Source organism: Manis javanica, chromosome 13 (assembly GCF_040802235.1).
Source record: "Manis javanica isolate MJ-LG chromosome 13, MJ_LKY, whole genome shotgun sequence".
NCBI classification, from domain to species: domain Eukaryota; kingdom Metazoa; phylum Chordata; class Mammalia; order Pholidota; family Manidae; genus Manis; species Manis javanica.
Genome location: NC_133168.1, coordinates 89959035 through 89975821, shown reverse-complemented (window position 1 = coordinate 89975821; position 16787 = coordinate 89959035). Strand labels below are relative to the sequence as shown.

General features: G+C 50.5%; 1 protein-coding gene across 1 annotated transcript in view; it reads left to right on the top strand.

The window, feature by feature from the left end:
• Positions 1-16787, top strand: part of MED26 (mediator complex subunit 26) — a 53563-nt gene that overhangs the window by 892 nt on the left and 35884 nt on the right. The gene's annotated exons all lie outside the window — the stretch shown is intronic.

The following is a 16787-nucleotide window of genomic DNA, read 5'->3' as shown; positions in this document are numbered from 1 at the left end:
GTGTGCGGAGCGTCCTCCTCGGTTATGCGAGTGAGCATGCCTTTGCCAAACTCCTCTTGGGGTCGGTACCTACGGAAGAACATCTTGGGGCGGTGGGATCCTTCCTGTGCCTTTCTGGGCCTGACTGTCCATGGCCTGACTGTCCATTGGCGTCTCACTAACCAGAGCCCCGCTTTTTGGTAGTGCATTAGAGTGATTGTTTTCTCTCCCGTACACTCTAGTGCCCTCCTTCGGCTCTTACTTCCCCCGACATGGGGGTCCCAGCCTTGTGGTTTATAACCGTGACAGCCAGGGTTAGCTCCTGTGTGTCTCTTTCTCAGGTGGTCCGCCACCGTGGCTGCTGTTTGCGGAGGGATATCCCCTGCTCCCCGTGTGTGTCGGGAAAGACTCGTCGTGTTTTCATATTTTCTCCAAGGGGTGGTTGGCAATAGGGGTCATTTTCCCCTATGCCTGGTGCGGATTGAGCAATAGGAAGATGCTGTGGCATCCAGGTATGAAGTGAGCCCCTGCATTTGCTGGGAGACCAGGAAGTGGCCATTGAAGTCCCTTGTTAATATGCTGGGGATGGAAGAAAAAAATAATCTTGGAATTGGTCAGATAACTCAGTTTCTGTCGCTTTACGGGCTCTTGCTTTTCCTTTACATGAATTTGGCTAATCACTCTTATCAGTATGCTTTAGCCTGGCTTTTTTGAAATAAATCATATTGAACTGTATAATTTTCATAGAAATTGAGGAGTTAGGTTCTTTGTAAGACTGGTTTCTGTATCATAAGTAATTCTCTTAACCCTGGTTTCAGGCCCAGTTGAGATTGGATGGTAATTGATTTTAACAAATGTCTACATTTTGTTATAACTTTGGGGGTGGAGTAGGCATGAGCTATATAAAACCTTCCAGAAATTTTGTAGTAACTGGTGCTGTTGCAATTCCCATGGCTAAAGTATTAGAGGATAAAACAAGAGACATGAGAAATGTGGCCTTGGTGACTTTTGCATCTCTTGTCAAGTCAGAGTGTAATTTCTTGACTTCCACATGCTTGCTTGCCTTGGGAAAATCTTGAGAGGTTGCTGAGATACTAGCACTGATCCTTAATGCCTCCTAAGAGAGCTTTGGGATCAGGAGGCACTCTGACAGGTGGTCACACTGTTGTAAATGAGGTGGGGCAGTGACCTCAGGGGTTCCAGTGTTGTGTTGGCTCTAATATAAAGGGTTCCTAGAAGTAGAGGAGGAAGAGGGGCCAGCCAGAAGCAGGAGACAGGAACAGATCTCAGTTTTGGGTGTCTTGGCATATGCAGAAAACATTTGTATAAGCCCAACATGGTTGTTACATGGTGTGGAATTCATGTTTCATGTGGTTTGTTGTGGGGGACCTTACTGATAGGTGTGCTTAGCATCCTACTAACACAAGTGTGGTAGGTGGAATTGGGAAACTGTCTCTTCATGTAAGTGATAAGGAAAAATGCCTCCTTTAAATGCTGCCATAGTCAGTGACCATCAAGAGCCCTCAGAGTGTTTTGACAGGAGTAAACTCCATATAGAGTCAGAGCAGAGAATAGGTTGCTGGCAGAGATGGTGGTACTATAATTCTGCAGCTTCTTGTGTGACCTCAGCTCAGGTGAGAGTGAGGTGGCTCCAACAAGGCACTGCCGGCCTGCAGCTGCTCCACTCCGCCTTGCCCAATTACGAACTACACTTCGGGATAGTTAGTTGACACATATTTAAGATGCTCATGGAAAAAAAAAACGGGGACAGTGTTGAAGAGCCAGCACTAAAATTAAACCTCTTCTGAGAGAAGCAACAGAATTGTGTCATGTAATGCTTACCTTTATGTGTGTACAATTATAGTCAACAAACTTAGTTTCTGCTTGAAAAAGTTGATGTCAGGCAGCTGACCTAATATCCACAAATATCTGAAAATGAGGGAAGCAACAAGATAACATTTATTGACCATCTCCTTGAGAAAAAGAGAAAAGTTGTTTCTCTGCTCCAAATTCTAGTCTCTGGAGTATTTGAATTTCTATAGCAGCAGGCTCTGAGTTGATAATTTCGGCCAACTCAGTAACAGAGTAAATCCTCCACACTCCTTTTCGAAAAGCAACTCAAGTTTTTCACAACAGTTGAAGCCTTACTCTTCTCGTGGCCTGTGGCAGCTCAGGGTGTTGAAACATCTCTCTGAAATGCAGTGTGCTTATTTGTCCCAGCTTTAATCTTGCTTCAGTATGGTTGAAATTGAGAGTATCCACCTCCTACACAGAAAACAGAGTCAGTGCATCCAAACACAGCCTCCTCAGCAGGTGATTAGGCTCCCATTTGTGTCCAACATTCATTTCACCGAAGTTGAGACTTTGTCTTCCTGTCCAGAGTGCAGGCTTCACTAGCATGGTTTGATTCTCATCTCTCTCTAGAGCAGAAGCATTAGGCACACTTTCTAAGTCCTGCTAAAATTGATTGAATCTTAGAATCCTTCTTGGACCTATGACTGAGGAGCTACATTTGAGTCCCCTTTTACCAAAAAACCCTTGTGATTGCTGTACACCCGTGGAATATTCTAATGCAGAATTCCGTAGACCTGTGAGGAACACAGATGTAGTCTGGGGTATGAGCAAAGGTCCGCTGAAATGGTGGAGCGGGTACCACATCCTTGTGACAAGTTGGATAACAAGCACAAGGCAGGCCTCGCTCAGGGTGGCGAGCATCCCTGTAATCCAAGCATGGAGAAGCCAGAGAAGGCTCCACGGGGAAGAGGGCCTTGAACTCGCCTTGGATGGCTGTGACAATGTCTCCCAGTGGCCAGCCTCTCCAACAGGAAGCCTCAGGAACTAAGGGTAGGTGGCCTCTGCAGACAGACATACACAAGGAGGAGAATTTTCCTACCTAGGAATTTGAAGGTTGAGATGCTGTTTAGCTTTGGCTGGGGTGCAAGTTCCTCATTGGCAAAGTGGGATGGGAACCCCGATGTTTGTGCCCCATAAAGCTCCTTCCGTATTTAGGCTTCAGATTCCGGAAGGGGCAACAGAGGCTAGTGTGAATTGTTCTAGAAGTTTTTTCTTCTAATGCAAGGTGGATTGTGTAAACTTTGTAAACAACATTCTACAGGGATAGACAGTTTGCATGACTTTGTGCAGCATTTCACAGTACCTTCTGCTTCCCACCCGCAGCCCTGTAAGGGAGGTGAGGTGAGCGGCCTGTCCCCCTCTCTGCAAGTGGCAAAGCTGATGGTGTGGTGACAGCAGGTGCTGTTTAGTGATTGTCTCCTGTGGCCAGAAGAGGGCAAGATGACTTACCGGAGGTGATGCCCCAAAGTTATTAAGTGACATTACTTCCAACTCTGAATGGCACTGCACTGCTCTCCAGGGTGGTGAGGCGGCTTCTGAAGAGGCCTGAGAGGGCAGCATTCTTAAGCTGGTAAGAAAAGATGTGGGGCCTCTTTTCTCCCACACGCGTTTATAGAAGAGTACAGGTTGGGTTGCATATACCTGTGATCTGTCAGGTTGATGGTAGCAGATGGCCTGTCCCGGAAACATCCGAAGGTCTCTGTCAGTGATGGAGTCCTGGGCCAGACCATACCGTAGCGTGGCAACTGTCTGTGGACATGGAACTTCTCATGAATTTTGTGTTCCAGCTTCTTTTTCTGCTTCAAGGTGTGACACCTTTGGTGTTAAAACGCCATTGATCCTGCAGAAGAGAGACCTCTTATAAATTACAAAATGGAAGTGTTGGTTCTGATTCTCCCCAGTATATTAGAAGAGATGAAATGTAAACACGTGGACTCTGCCTGATCGTGCCGGTTGCCCAGACTTGGCGACATTCCTCCCTTTGCGCTTTATTTGTGACTGGTGTGTGTGGGGAGAGCAGTGGAGCTCTTCATGACGTTTGGAAACAGGCAGTAACAGCGTCACTTGTGAAGCAGGTGTGAGTCCTTATTGTGACTCTTCCTCAGAGGAGGGTGGGCTTTACCTTCCGTTGTCACGCAGGCCTCCAGGTGGTCCTCAGAGGTGGCTTTTATCGTGGCCTGAGTGTGCTGTCCTGGCTGGAGGTCATGGGGGCCTGGAGGACTGTCCAAGAGCAGCCTGTGGGAAGGGGCTTTTGTCCTGACACAGATGTAAAAAGGTTCCTGGGCTCAAGATGTGGCCATGGGTGGCAGGACACACACCTCAGGGTGCCAGGCTCAGGGTTAAGGTGAAGGAGTGGAGCTGTGCCCACCTGTGGTTCAGTCTTGGGATCTGTGTGTGCACCTTCTCAGTTGGAGCTCCAGTGTAACCAGAAGCGGGCACCACCCCCACCTCAAGGTGACTGCAGGCCGGTGGGCAGGTCTCCTGCCCACTCCACTCCACCCCTGTGCATCACCTCCCGTAGGCTGGCGTCTTTGTCTCTGTCCATAGGTAGAAGTCAGGCTTTCTCTTCTTCCTGGTGATGGGCTGTTCTGAGTCCACCCGGTCTCTTTGGGGCGCCCTAGTTGGTTGTCAGAGAGGATGACTGCGTGTGCAGGTCAGCGGGTCCTTGCACGTGCCCAGGCTCAGGACCCCCTTCTGGTTCTGCTCCTTTTCATTCTTAGGGCACATGTGTAGAGCTGAGCAAGTACTGACACAGGGATTCCATGCACTGCAGAGCGTTCCCTGCATGAGGAGAACCCCCAGTGTCCTACACGCTGTGTTTAAAAGTACTCTCTGAGTGAATCCCAGGTCTTGGTAAGCAGTGCATGTACATCTCCGTTACTGACTGTTCATGAGAAATGTGGTAAAACTAGGAACACTGGCCCCAGTGAATAAATATGCCAGCAGGTGCCCCCCATGCAGCTGCAGATGCCCGGCCCCTGTCTTTGAGAACTGGAGCAACCTGGTGGGGCAGGGGCGGCCTTATAGGGCTACAGCGCTCAGGTCCAAATAGAACAGCCCTCCACACACCTTATTCAAAGTTGGTTCAGACTTCTTGAGATACTGAAATAGCATTCCAGAATACTTCATCATATGAATTTTCACAATGAAAAGTTTTACAGCCCGGTACAGGAAGTCAGTGTTTGGTCTGCCTCTGACCGGAGGGGAATGAAGAGTCTGGAGGGATGGCTGGCTGGCAAATCCTTGAACAATTTTCCCTGTCAGCAGTAGGATGGAAAGGGGGCACTGGTCAGGCTCTGTGAAGGGCCTGTCATACTGTTTTCAAGTGTTCATGAAGTGCTGTTGTACCCCCGGGGTTAGGTTTGCTCTGTGTGGCTTAGAAGGGGAAGGCAGGAGTCCTGGAGGGAGACCCTGCTGCTTGTGGGGGAGCCCTTGGTTTTCATCAGAGCTGACAAGACAGTGCAGGGCCACCTTGCCAGTGCATGTGCAGACAGGCTGGGGCCCTCCGTCAGACCACCAGACTCCTGACCTTGAGTTCCCTGGGGGTTCTGGAATTGTGTATGGAGCCTACTAAAAAGAAGAAGGATTTTGTGAGGTGATGCATCACCGTCAGGCAGATGGGGTTTAAGCCTTCACGTGCTCTGGGGACTAACAGAGTTTCTGGTATCCATTCGTTGGAGACTGCTGTTTACTGAGCACTTACTATGTGTGGTGTGCCACACTGTGCATCCTGTTTGGTTCTCTGAACTACTCCTCGAGGTAGATGCTCCATCTCCATTTTAGGGGAGCGCAGAGACTGAGTGATCTGTCCAGTATCACAGAGGAGGCCTAAACACAGTGCTGGTGGGCTAAACAGCCACAGTCTCCCACCTCCCACATCAGAGATGCCCAGCAGGAAAGCTGGGCTCCAGTGCATCGCATGAGGTTTAACTTCATAAACACATGTGTTTCTAAATGTTAAGTTGTGCATTTCCATTTCCTTCCCAGTTCCTACCACCTTCCCTCCTTAAAATCTTCTATCCTAGTTTCTTTGCATGCCAGGATCCATTTTTTATGATCAGAAACATTCAGCAACTTCCACGTAATGACAGGTGTACTTTGAGTAGCTTTTTTTCTTAGAAAATTCAAGGACAGAAGCTATTCCTAATCTAGTCATGCTTTGGAATGAAGTTGTATCTTGTCATCAAAACAGCATCTACTTAAATCTGCAAGCTGGCCTTCCTTGTATGTGTGTGACATCTAGGATTGGGCCCTCTGTGCCACCCCCGTTGGGTGCCCCTTGTTGTCTTTACTGCTCTCCCTTTTCCAGAAACCTTTCCTGCTTTAAATAATCCAAAACACTCTCCCTCAGGCACCATACATAAAGTTTTAAAAACCTACATTTCTGCTGATAACAACAGGTCTTGTTGATTGCGTTTCCCATGGGATTGCAAGCTCCTTGGTAGTGGAGTGGGTGGGTGAGTGGGTGCTCAGATGCTTGTTCATTTTCCTGTGAAAAAGCGGTCTTGGGAACTGGCTGTCAGTGCTCACTGAGCAGGCTCTGGGGCCAGCACTCCTCGTGCATTCAGACTCACTGATCCCATACAGCAGCCTGGGAGGCGGAAGGCAGGTACCAGTGCAGAAATGGAGGCTCAGCAGACACACAGCTAGAAGGGATTGCCCTGGGATTGGAACCCATTCCAGTCCTCGCCCACCTGCTGCTGGCTTCCATGTCACCCTGGTGCCAGGCCAGGAGGGAAGCTTTACCTAAAATGCTTTGTGCTGAGGAAAAGGTGTGAGGCAGTTTTCCTTTTTGTCTCTCAGCTACATTTTTCACTCCTGACAGAAACAAAAACTCTTAGTCCCTGCCTATATGTGGCCCCTGGGGTGCTGTTCAGATGCCACCCAGGGGCTCTGGAGCCTTTTTTGGTCATGGGACACACCCGACCCTTCCTGGACTCCCTCTCCCCTGGGTTTCATCCATCAGGGCTAGAAAGTGGGGGATGCTTTTTTCTCCAAGCCGGATGCATCCTGTGCTCGGTCAGCCTCATGGCTGCTGTGGAGACCCTAGTCACTTGACCACTTTGTGCATAGACAGATTTTGTAGGTGGCTGGATGTGGGTGGCCTTGACTCATAGGGTTCTCTGTGGTGCAGACATGAGCCATCAGGTGGGTCTCTGATGGAGGACTCAGGTGTATGTGGCCGTGGCTCACACCAGGAGCCCACCTGCAGGCGTTGGGGGCGTGGCTGTCCTCCCATCTTCAGCTCTGTCCCCTCCCCACACCCCTGGTCACACTTGGTGCTCTGGATAGCTGCCTAACCCACCAAGCTGGCCATAGCTCCTCCTGCCCACACTGGACTCTGGGCTCTTATCCCCTTGATGACTATTTTGATATGTCCTACTCCCCAATTCCATCAGCTCTCTTGACCCTTGTTGCCATGAGGCCCCTGGCCTAGCTTGGGCTGGGGTATGGGGTGGTGGTCACGTCCTCTTTCCCCTGGGTGACCCCTCAGGTAGCTAAGTGCCCTCCTCCTCTTATGGCCAGCCCTCCTAGGAGCCACTTCCAGTAGACAGTTACCAACTTTATTCACGCAGTGGGTGCCTCTTGGATCTGTGCAGGGCAAGCAGTTGGTAAGCTGACTTTTAATGTTGTCTGTGGGGGCTGACCCTGATGTATGGGCATGTGAGCCAGGAACAGTTTCCATCTTCCCTTTCTTCCTGTTGTTCCGCATTGCTTCCTTCAAGTGCCCTGCAGAGCACCTGTTTTCTGCTTCCTTTACTAGTTCTGTTGGCCCGTCTCCCCCACGAGGGAAGATAGCTCTGTCCTATTGACTGCACCTTAAAAGCAAAGGGGCTCATCAGCTCACGGCACTCCATGACCCAGAGGTGAGAGCCTGGCTTTGCTCCGTCTCCCTGACCTGCCTTTTGCAGTGTTGTCCTCACACAGTGGGGTCTTCCCCCTCCCCTGCCCCCACCCAAGTCCCTGCAGCTTCAGGACTCACCTTTGTTGACCACCATCCAGGGGAAGAATGGGAAGGTGGCTATTCCCCAGAAGCCCCTGCAGACATTTCCTGGTGCCTTCTCTGGGCTTTGATGGTATTGACTGGCTGTTTGGATTGGCTCATACCTAAATCTGGGTGTGGTGTCAGTTCCACCCGGACAGGCCCAGAACAGAGGGGATGTCCCCAGGCCACATCAGGGTCCTGTCTGTGGGAGGAGGGGGAAGTGGGGCATGGAGCAAGCTGACAGTGTCCCCTGCGTGCATGCTGGCTTAACTGTCTTTTCGATGTGAGAGTGCCATCAAATGGTTGGGTGTGGTGCTGGGCCTCAGAGACTTGGGTCCAGATGACAAAATGGGCATTATTGAAATGTCAGGTCTAGAGCGACTGGGAGTATGGATGGTGTGAGGTCACAACACAGGGTTCTGAGTACCCACTCCTTCAGGCTGAACCCACAGACTCTGATGTGCCTGCAGTCACACTTGGGCACCTTGCTGCTGCTGTCTTGGGTTGGCGCAGGTGCGGTTGCAGCTGGCTCCCCCATCCTGGACTGAGGAGCCCTTGGGGGTGCCAGGGAACCTGCCTTGGTGCCACTCATTGTCCCTTGCCCGTTGCCTCTCCTGGCACCAGTGACAGCCTGAACCCAGCTAGGCAGGAGCAGACCATGTGGCCCAGGGGGCCCAGAACCATCAGCGCCCATGACCCAGACAAGAGGGAGACCTCTGAGCTTCTGTCCTCTGGACTCAGGGACGGGGAGTGTTGTTTGGGTCTGGTTGTCCTGCCTGTTCCCTCTTGTCTGTCCTCTCCCCGGGGTGACCTGGAGAACCGGCCGCAGGTACCTGCATTCCAGGCCTGCTTCTTCCACTGTGATTAACTGAGAGTGGCAGGCCGGGCCATGCCTCCTCCGTTCCTTCCTCCTGTCCCTGGGGGCTCTCAGCTTGCGTCCAGAGTGGGCCACATGTTAAGTTTTGGATGCGGTGGGGGTGGGGGGAGGTCTGTGAGTGGGTGTTTCACTTTCACTTCTATTTTGAAGGAGCCTCTCAGCATGTGAAGTTCTCAGGTTGGTGGACAGGCCAGTGCTGCCCTGGAGTACAGGAGCCTCCCCTCTCACCCGTGCAGAGGCAGCACCCTCCCCCTGTTGTTGGAGCCGGTCCTGCCTCTGCCTGAGCCCTTGCACTCATCTCCTCACTGAGTCAGATGCTGTTTGGGATTGAAATTGGGCTGGGAGAACCGAGAGGGACACAGGAGGTTCTGTGCTTTGTCCTCAACACTGTGTGTGCACGCACATGCAAGTATGTCCTGTGGACAGACTTGTTCCCGGTGGTGGGAAATGCAGCAGCTACTGAGTTGACCCCTTGAAAGGTAGGCCACTGAAGGAGAAGGGATTCACTCAATTGCTTCCTGTTTAAAAACTACTGGGAGTCTCTCTAGCTTGGCCTGTGGGGAAGTGAAGGGGGCTTGTGAGAAGGTGGCAGTGCCCACAGGAAGCCAGAGAGGAGCTCACAGAAGCAGGGTCTGCTGTGCTGACAGAAACAACAGTAGGTGCCCCCAGGCTGCTGCAGCCCTCCTGTGTGGCAGGGGTAGGGGATTGGGGCCGTCTTGGGTTGCTGGGGAACCTGTCCGTCAGCCCTGCTGGAGTCAGGGTAGCCGGCACCTATTTGTTGCCCTGGAGATGAGGTTCTTGTGATAGGAGTACAGTGGGTGGGGTTTCTATCCAGTCAGTAGTAGCTCCTCCAAATTAGGAAACAGGAAGTGGTGTCATCCGCTTTGTAAGATATGCTGACCGTGGGTGCCACACCGCGCCTGTGCTCGTCATTCTGGGCTGTCCTTCTGGGTCGTGGCACTGTCTTCAGTGCTCACCACGGGGTTGGCTCTGGGTGCGTCTCCATGGGAAAAACAAGGCTCGAGGCCTGATGCTGAGCAGGGCCTGTTGTCCTCCAGCCCCCTTGTGCCTTGCTGCGTCGGCCTTTCTGTTCTCCCCAGACACTCTGCCCACAGCACCTCCTTTTCCTGCGGGTTTGGCCTTGCCTAGCATTGGTCGGTCCTTCAAGGCTCTCCAAGATGCTTTCAGGGCCGTGGCTTCCAGCGGCACCTGGGCCCTCTCTCCAGCTGACTGCCCTCAAGCAGTCTGGTCCAAGCAGAGGCACCTTCTTTCCTCCTGCCCTCTGCAAGCTGTGCTGTTAGTTGGTGCTGCCACACTCAGCGGGCCACCTCAGAGCCACCCTGGGGTCCCCTCCTGAGTTGACCCCTTGAAAGGTAGGCCATTGAGGGAAGGCTCCCTTCCCGCAAACAGGGTCTCCAGGGAGGTCAAGTGTAGCCACTCACCATCCGTCTCCTGCCTTCTGCTTTCCTCTCTGCACTGGCCCTCGAACGCAGCCTGGATGTTTCATTCCCTCTGTGTGGCCATGTAGCTGACTGGATAAAGTCTGAGTTCTTTAGGTGGCATATTATAGGGAAGACAGTCTTTTTCTAGGTGGAAAACTTGGATTTTGTTGGGCAGAGCTGAGTTGGCAATTCTGTGCTGCTCACCATTGAGCCGCAGATGAAGTTAGGTCTGCAGCCTTGGTTTTCTCTGGGAGATGTACACGTGCAACTTAGGAAAGCTGTTGAGGATGGGATGTGGCCCTGCGCCTGGTGTCCTGGGTGCTGAGGTGCCTCCGCTAACAGTTCAGGGGTTTCCCAGTGAATGGGCAGCCCATCCTGCTCCCTATCATTGCTTGGCCTGTCTTCCCTCCTTCCTGTCCATGCCCATTGTATGATAAGTGGAGACTGGCCAGTCATGAGGCTGCATCTTCCTGTCCAGTGATTGGTTCAGAGATGGACCTGTGACCCAGTCAGAGCATGGGAATGTTTTAACACTTTGCTGGGACAGCTGGGGGAGATTTGAATGAGCGAGCATATAAGCTGCTGGCTGCTGGGGTCTGTTGCCTGGGGACAGCCTGCCCAGGAGTGAGGCCAGCCTAGAGGGGTGGGAAGGACTAAGTTGCCATGGCCCTGCTGGCCGTGGTGGCACTGCTCTGAACTTCTCAGCGAGGTGAGCCAGGGGCTGCTATTCCTGAGGAAGCCCATTTGAGCTGGCTTTTCTGTTCCTTGCAACCATGAACGTTTAGACAGAATCAGCCAGCACATTGTACCCTGGCCTCCGGCTCAGGCACCCACTCTCTCCTGCTGCTCAGCAGGCAGCTTCTGACCTGCATGCCCCCCCTTCCTCCCTGCCTCTCTGGTTTCCAGCCCAGGGTGCTTTCCCCAGCAAGGCCAGTGCCTGCTGTTCCAGGGTCACCTGTCTTCTGGCTGTGCCTGGAATCCTGGCTTCTCTTTCCCATGGTACCTTTAACCTATATGACATGCCTGTGTCATCTGTTGTGGCCCCCCAGTTCTTTTCTTGCTGGTGCACAGTAAGCCCATTCATTCTGTCAGGGCCAGCAACGAGTTTACGAACAGATGTGGGTCCATCTCTGATTTCAAGCTGCAGATGAACACAAGCAAAACCTAACCTGGGAGGACCATGGTGGGTTCGGGGTAAGACCTCAAGTGTAGTGGGGTCTGGACGGAGCAGCTGCTCTGCTCATGAATATTGGAATGGCTGGTTTCCTGGAGGACCCCTCTTCCTATAATAGCTGCCTGGCCCTCCCAGATCTCGGCACTTTGGGGCTGTCCTGTGGTGTGTGGGTTCTCTGGAGCCATATCGGTGTGGTTAGCATTAGGTACCGAGCCTGTTCATGAGTGTCGCTCAGTTCTGGGAGTCTGGAGACTCCAGAGGCCGGCAACAGAGCCCAGCAGAGTGTGGGGGGTGCTGTAGGTGTCCCAGTGCTTGGTGAACCTGTGAGGCCCCCCTCCCAGGAGTGTGAGTGCCTCCTCCCTCCTCGGGCTAGGCCCCAGGACTCCCCCTAGCAGGGGTGCTGCACTCCGAAACCCAGCTGTGTTGTGGGAGCAGAGCTTCAGGCCTACTCAGTTGCTTTTGCCTGGGTTGCTTCTGGGCAAATCACTCGGTGTCTCCAAGCTTCAGTCTCTTTGTTGGTGATGTGGGGCTCCTGGGGGACCTGGTGTGTCTGGTGCCTGCTACAGTGCCTGAAAGGGTTTCTCGCCACAACCCTCCTTACCCCAGAATGATTCAGGAGACACAGGCCCATGCAAGACATTTTATTATCTGAAAGAGAAAATGGCTGCCCCCAGAGAGAGGGAGCAGCAGCTCATGGGTGAGGAAGCACGTTTTTAAGGAGTAGGGGTAGGGTGTGTTCTGTGTTGGTGATTGTATCTTAAGGGGTGGGCGACCAGGGCCGGTGGTGATTGGATCTTCAGGGGTGGGGATCTTAGCGTGCCAGAATTTGCCTTCAATGCCCTAACTCTGTTTGATGATTGAAATGATCAGGTGGGGTATCTGGTACTGTGTTAGGGTGAGGCCAGGATTAAGGGAAGGTGTCCTTGCCCAAGGCCCTGCATCTGGAGGGACCAGAAAGGGGATTTTTATCCTGTCAGTGGGTAACTGCCCTGCAGGTAGAGTTCAGCCTGGAGGCGCTGGATCTCAGTCTAGTGACGGCCCCTACCTAACACATCAGCTGCTCGATGTCTTTTGGGGAAGTCTTCCATAGGGGTCCTCTCTCCTTAGGGACTTCATCTTTGGGCTGTAACAGACACAGGAGGGCCACCCCATGAACTCAGTGTGTCCTCACTGCACTGAGTGTCATCGCATTTTATAGGAGAGCTGAGGCTTAGCGAGGCTGACTAACTGGTTGCCTGGTCACCCCACAGCTGACCTCAGAGCCTTCACACTCACTGCAGGGAGGAGGGGAGTGGTGAGGAGGCCCCGCCGTGCTCCTCCCTTCCTCCTGGAGCACTACGTACTGATGGACAGGTCTCTGTGCTGTCCTGTAGGAAAGTCACGAGCCGCGTGTGGATAGCACGCACTACCATGTGACTGGTCAGACCAAGTTTTGACTTTTAGGTTTATATTTAATTTGAATGCCCCTCTGATTTGGACAGCACACTGCCTCAGGTAATTTGTGCTTTGGGAAGAGCTCAGGCTGTGCTTTTTCCACATGGGAAGTGGGGCAGGAGGCTTTGCGTAGGCTGGCATGGGGATGCAGAATGGGGCTCCTGTTCCCTCCCAGCCCGACAGCCTTGGTTTCTCTGGGGTCTTTGGAGCCTCTGAGCCATGTCAGCTCCATTCCTGAGGTCTTGGCTTGTGGAACAGAAAGCCTTCCTCTTGTTTCTTAGGTATAGGTTGATGAATATGGGTAACAACCAACTAGAAATCCTCTGAGCCCTCACTCCCCCAAGTAAAAAAGACAGACGGATGGACAGACAGGAAGAGGAAAGGAAAGTGTTTAATGTACAAGGGCTTTGGAATTAGACCTGGTTCAGACCTCTACAGCTCTGTCTCCGGAGATCTTTGTCCTTACACAAATCACATCAAATTTTTGCTGTCAAGCTGTCAAATTTTCTGTCCTCTATAAAGTGAGGACAAGCCCTACCCTACCAAAGGGCAAATAATGCCTGAAGGGAAATTGCTGGGTAAGGGGTAGGCACTGAACATTTATAAGCCCCCTCTCTACTTTTCTAGGGGTGAGGGTGAGGACAGTTACTCCCCTGGATGAGTTTGTAGATAGTTCACTTCAGTTTTCACAGATGCTGTTCTGAGAGATAGTCTTCCCTTTAGTGTGAGCGATGAACAGTTTCCAGACAGCATTGCATAATTTTACACATTTCTAAAATCTCCCTGGGGCGGGGGGGCAGGCGGTGAGAAGGACAGGAAGAAATGGGTTGTAGAACTGAAATCCCAGACTTGTAGAAGGAAAGGCACAATTATTTGGAAGAGGTGCTTGGGTTGGAGTGCCCAACCAGGTTTAAAACCTGACCGAATGTTTCCGAATCCCTCTGTACTGTGGTTGCAGGTTAGGGTGATAAAAATGTAAACTTGTGTCTGCAAAATCGCCTTCAGGAAGCAGCATCCTTTCTCAATGGAGAATGTGCTCAGAACTAGTAATGGCAAGATCTCAGAGACTTTGCCAGACAGGGAAAGGTTAATACATGTAATGAGAAAATACATCTTCTACTCAAACATGTGGGAAGAATGGCGTTGGCAGGTAATCAGGACTAGGCATTTAGCTCCCTGTTGCTATTTGATGTCTCCTGGTCCATCTCCCACACTCCCCCCCTCAATCCACACGGTTCTGCTGGAAGGACCCAGGAGCTACTTCATTCCTCACCCTTTTATAAAATATTCATGTAGCAAGAGGCATAGCCATGTTTGTGTCCTTCTATCTAGTCATTTTAATCCTAGAAATTAATTTACAGATGCACAACGATTTTTTTTGGTATCATTAATATACAATCACATGAGCAACATTGTGGTTACTAGATTCCCCCAATTATCAAGCCCCCACCACATAACCCATTGCAGTCACCGTAGTGAGACGCTATAGAGTCACCACTTGTCTTCTCTGTGCTGTACTGCCTTCCCCATGCCCCTCCCACACACATTATGTGTACTAATCATAATGCCCCTTATTCCCCTTCTCCCTCCCTTCCCACCCACCCTCCCCAGTCCCTTTCCCTTTCCCTTTGGTAACTGTTAGTCCATTCTTGGGTTCTGTGAGTCTGCTGTTGTTTTGTTCCTTTAATTTTTGCTTTGTTCTTATACTCCACAGATGAGTGAAATCATTTGGTACTTATCCTTCTCTGCTTGGCTTATTTCACTGAGCATAATATCCTCCAGCTCCATCCATATTGCAAATGGTAGGATTTGTTTTCTTCTTGTGACTGAATAATATCCCATTGTGTATATGTACCACCTCTTCTTTATCCATTCACCTACTTATGGACACTTAGGTTGCTTCCATCTTGGCTGTTGTAAATAGTGCTGCCATAAACATAGGGGTGCATATGTCTTTTTCAAACTGGGCTGCTGCATTCTTAGGGTAAATTCCTAGGAGTGGAATTCCTGGGTCAAATGTTATTTCTATGTTTAGTTATTTGAGGAACCTCCATACTGCTTTCCACAATGGTTGAACTAGTTTACATTCCCACCAGCAGTGTAGGAGGGTTCCCCTTTCTCCACATCCTCGCCAACATTTGTGGTTGTTTGTCTTTTGGATATTGGCCATCCTAACTGGTGTGAGGTGATATCTCACTGTGGTTTTAATTTGCATTTCTCTGATGATTAGCGATGTGGAGCATGTTTTCATGTGCCTGTTGGCCTTCTGAATTTCTTCTTTGGAGAAGTGTCTGTTCAGCTCCTCTGCCCATTTTTTAATTGGATTATTTGCTTTTTGTTTGTTGAGGCACATGAGCTCTTTTGGATGTCAACCCCTTACTGGATGTGTCATGAATACATTCTCCCATACTGTAGGATGCCTTTTTGTTCTGCTGATGGTGTCCTTTGCTGTACAGAAGCTTTTTAGTTTGATATAGTTCCACTTGTTCATTTTTGCTATTGTTTCCCTTGCCTGGGGAGATATGTTCATAAAGAAGTTGCTCATGCTTATATTCAAGAGAGTTTTGCCTATGTTTTCTTCAAAGAGTTTTATGGTTTCATGACTTATATTCACGTCTTGATCCATTTTGAGTTTACTTTTGTGTATGGGGTTAGACACTGATCCAGTTTCACTCTCTTACATGTACCTGTCCAGTTTTGCCAACACCACCTGTTGAAGAGGCTGTCATTTCCCCATTGTATATCCATGGCTCCTTTATCGTATATTAATTGACCATGTATTCTTGGGTTAATATCTGGACTCTCTATTCTGTTCTACTGGTCTGTGGGTCTGTTCTTGTTCCAGTACCAAATTGTCTTGATTACTGTGGCTTTGTAGTAGAGCTTGAAGTTGGGAAGCAAGATTCCCCCAGCTTTATTCTTCCTTCTCAGGATTGCTTTGGCTGTTCAGGGTCTTTTGTGGTTCCATATGAATTTTAGAACTATTTGTTGCAGTTCGTTAAAGAATGCTGTCGGTATTTTGATAGGGATTGCATTGAATCTGTAGATTGCTTTAGGCAGGATGACCATTTTAACAATATTCTTCCTATCCAAGAGTATGGGACTGATGCACAATGATTTTTAATAACAATGTTAATGGCTATGTTAATGTAATAATCATTGTTAATGTCATTAATCAAACAGCATGAGAGAAGTACAGTGAGTCCACAGAGTCTCACAGCACAGAGCCAGGAAGAACAATCCTGAAGGCTCTGGAAAAGTGGACAGGCCTCGCCATGATGAATAAAATAAGCGTTTGGTCTGCCAAGCACAGGGGAAGGCACAAAAACTCGAACTCTGTGTAAAATGGGAATTGCTTGTGGGGGGGGGGGGTAGGAACAGTGTTTGTTTTCCCTCTGCTTCATTGTCTTTTCAATTAAATACTTTTAAAAAAAAAGCAAGAAAATTAAAGTAGACTGCTTTAACCTGAAGAGCCCTTGAGAACTATTGAGAGCAATCAATGGTGAGCGACTGGCGGGGCCTCTGCACTGTAACTAGCAGAGAGCAGAGGATTAACTCCACTTAGGTGTTTCTGGGGGGTTCGGAGCAGGGGTGCGCAGCACTTTGCCAGCCAGGCCCATCAGCCACGTTCCTCATGCTCTGAGAGCGCTGGGTGCCACCCACCAGGACAGTGGGGACGCACGGGGACTCTGGGCCTTTCCTCCCCTCAATCAGTGGAGCCATGCGTGTCTGTGACTCTCAGCTCCCGAGTCACCTCGCTCCCTGCTGTTCTCCACCTTACTCTGCCCAGTCCATCCATAATCCTAGTGGCTCTCCCACTGAAAGTGTATATTCTCTACTTGTCTTCTTTCCTCCATCTCTAGCGTATGCTTGGCCATCTCCCTCTTGGCAAACTTCACTCTTGCCCCTTCCAAACCAATGCCAATCACACCAGTCTGGCCAACTAAGATCCCACGCGCTTAGAGTAGACACCCCGCTCCTCACTGGCATGGTCTTCAGGTGCTCTGTGACTTGCTCCCTTCTTTCCTTTCACATCTCAGT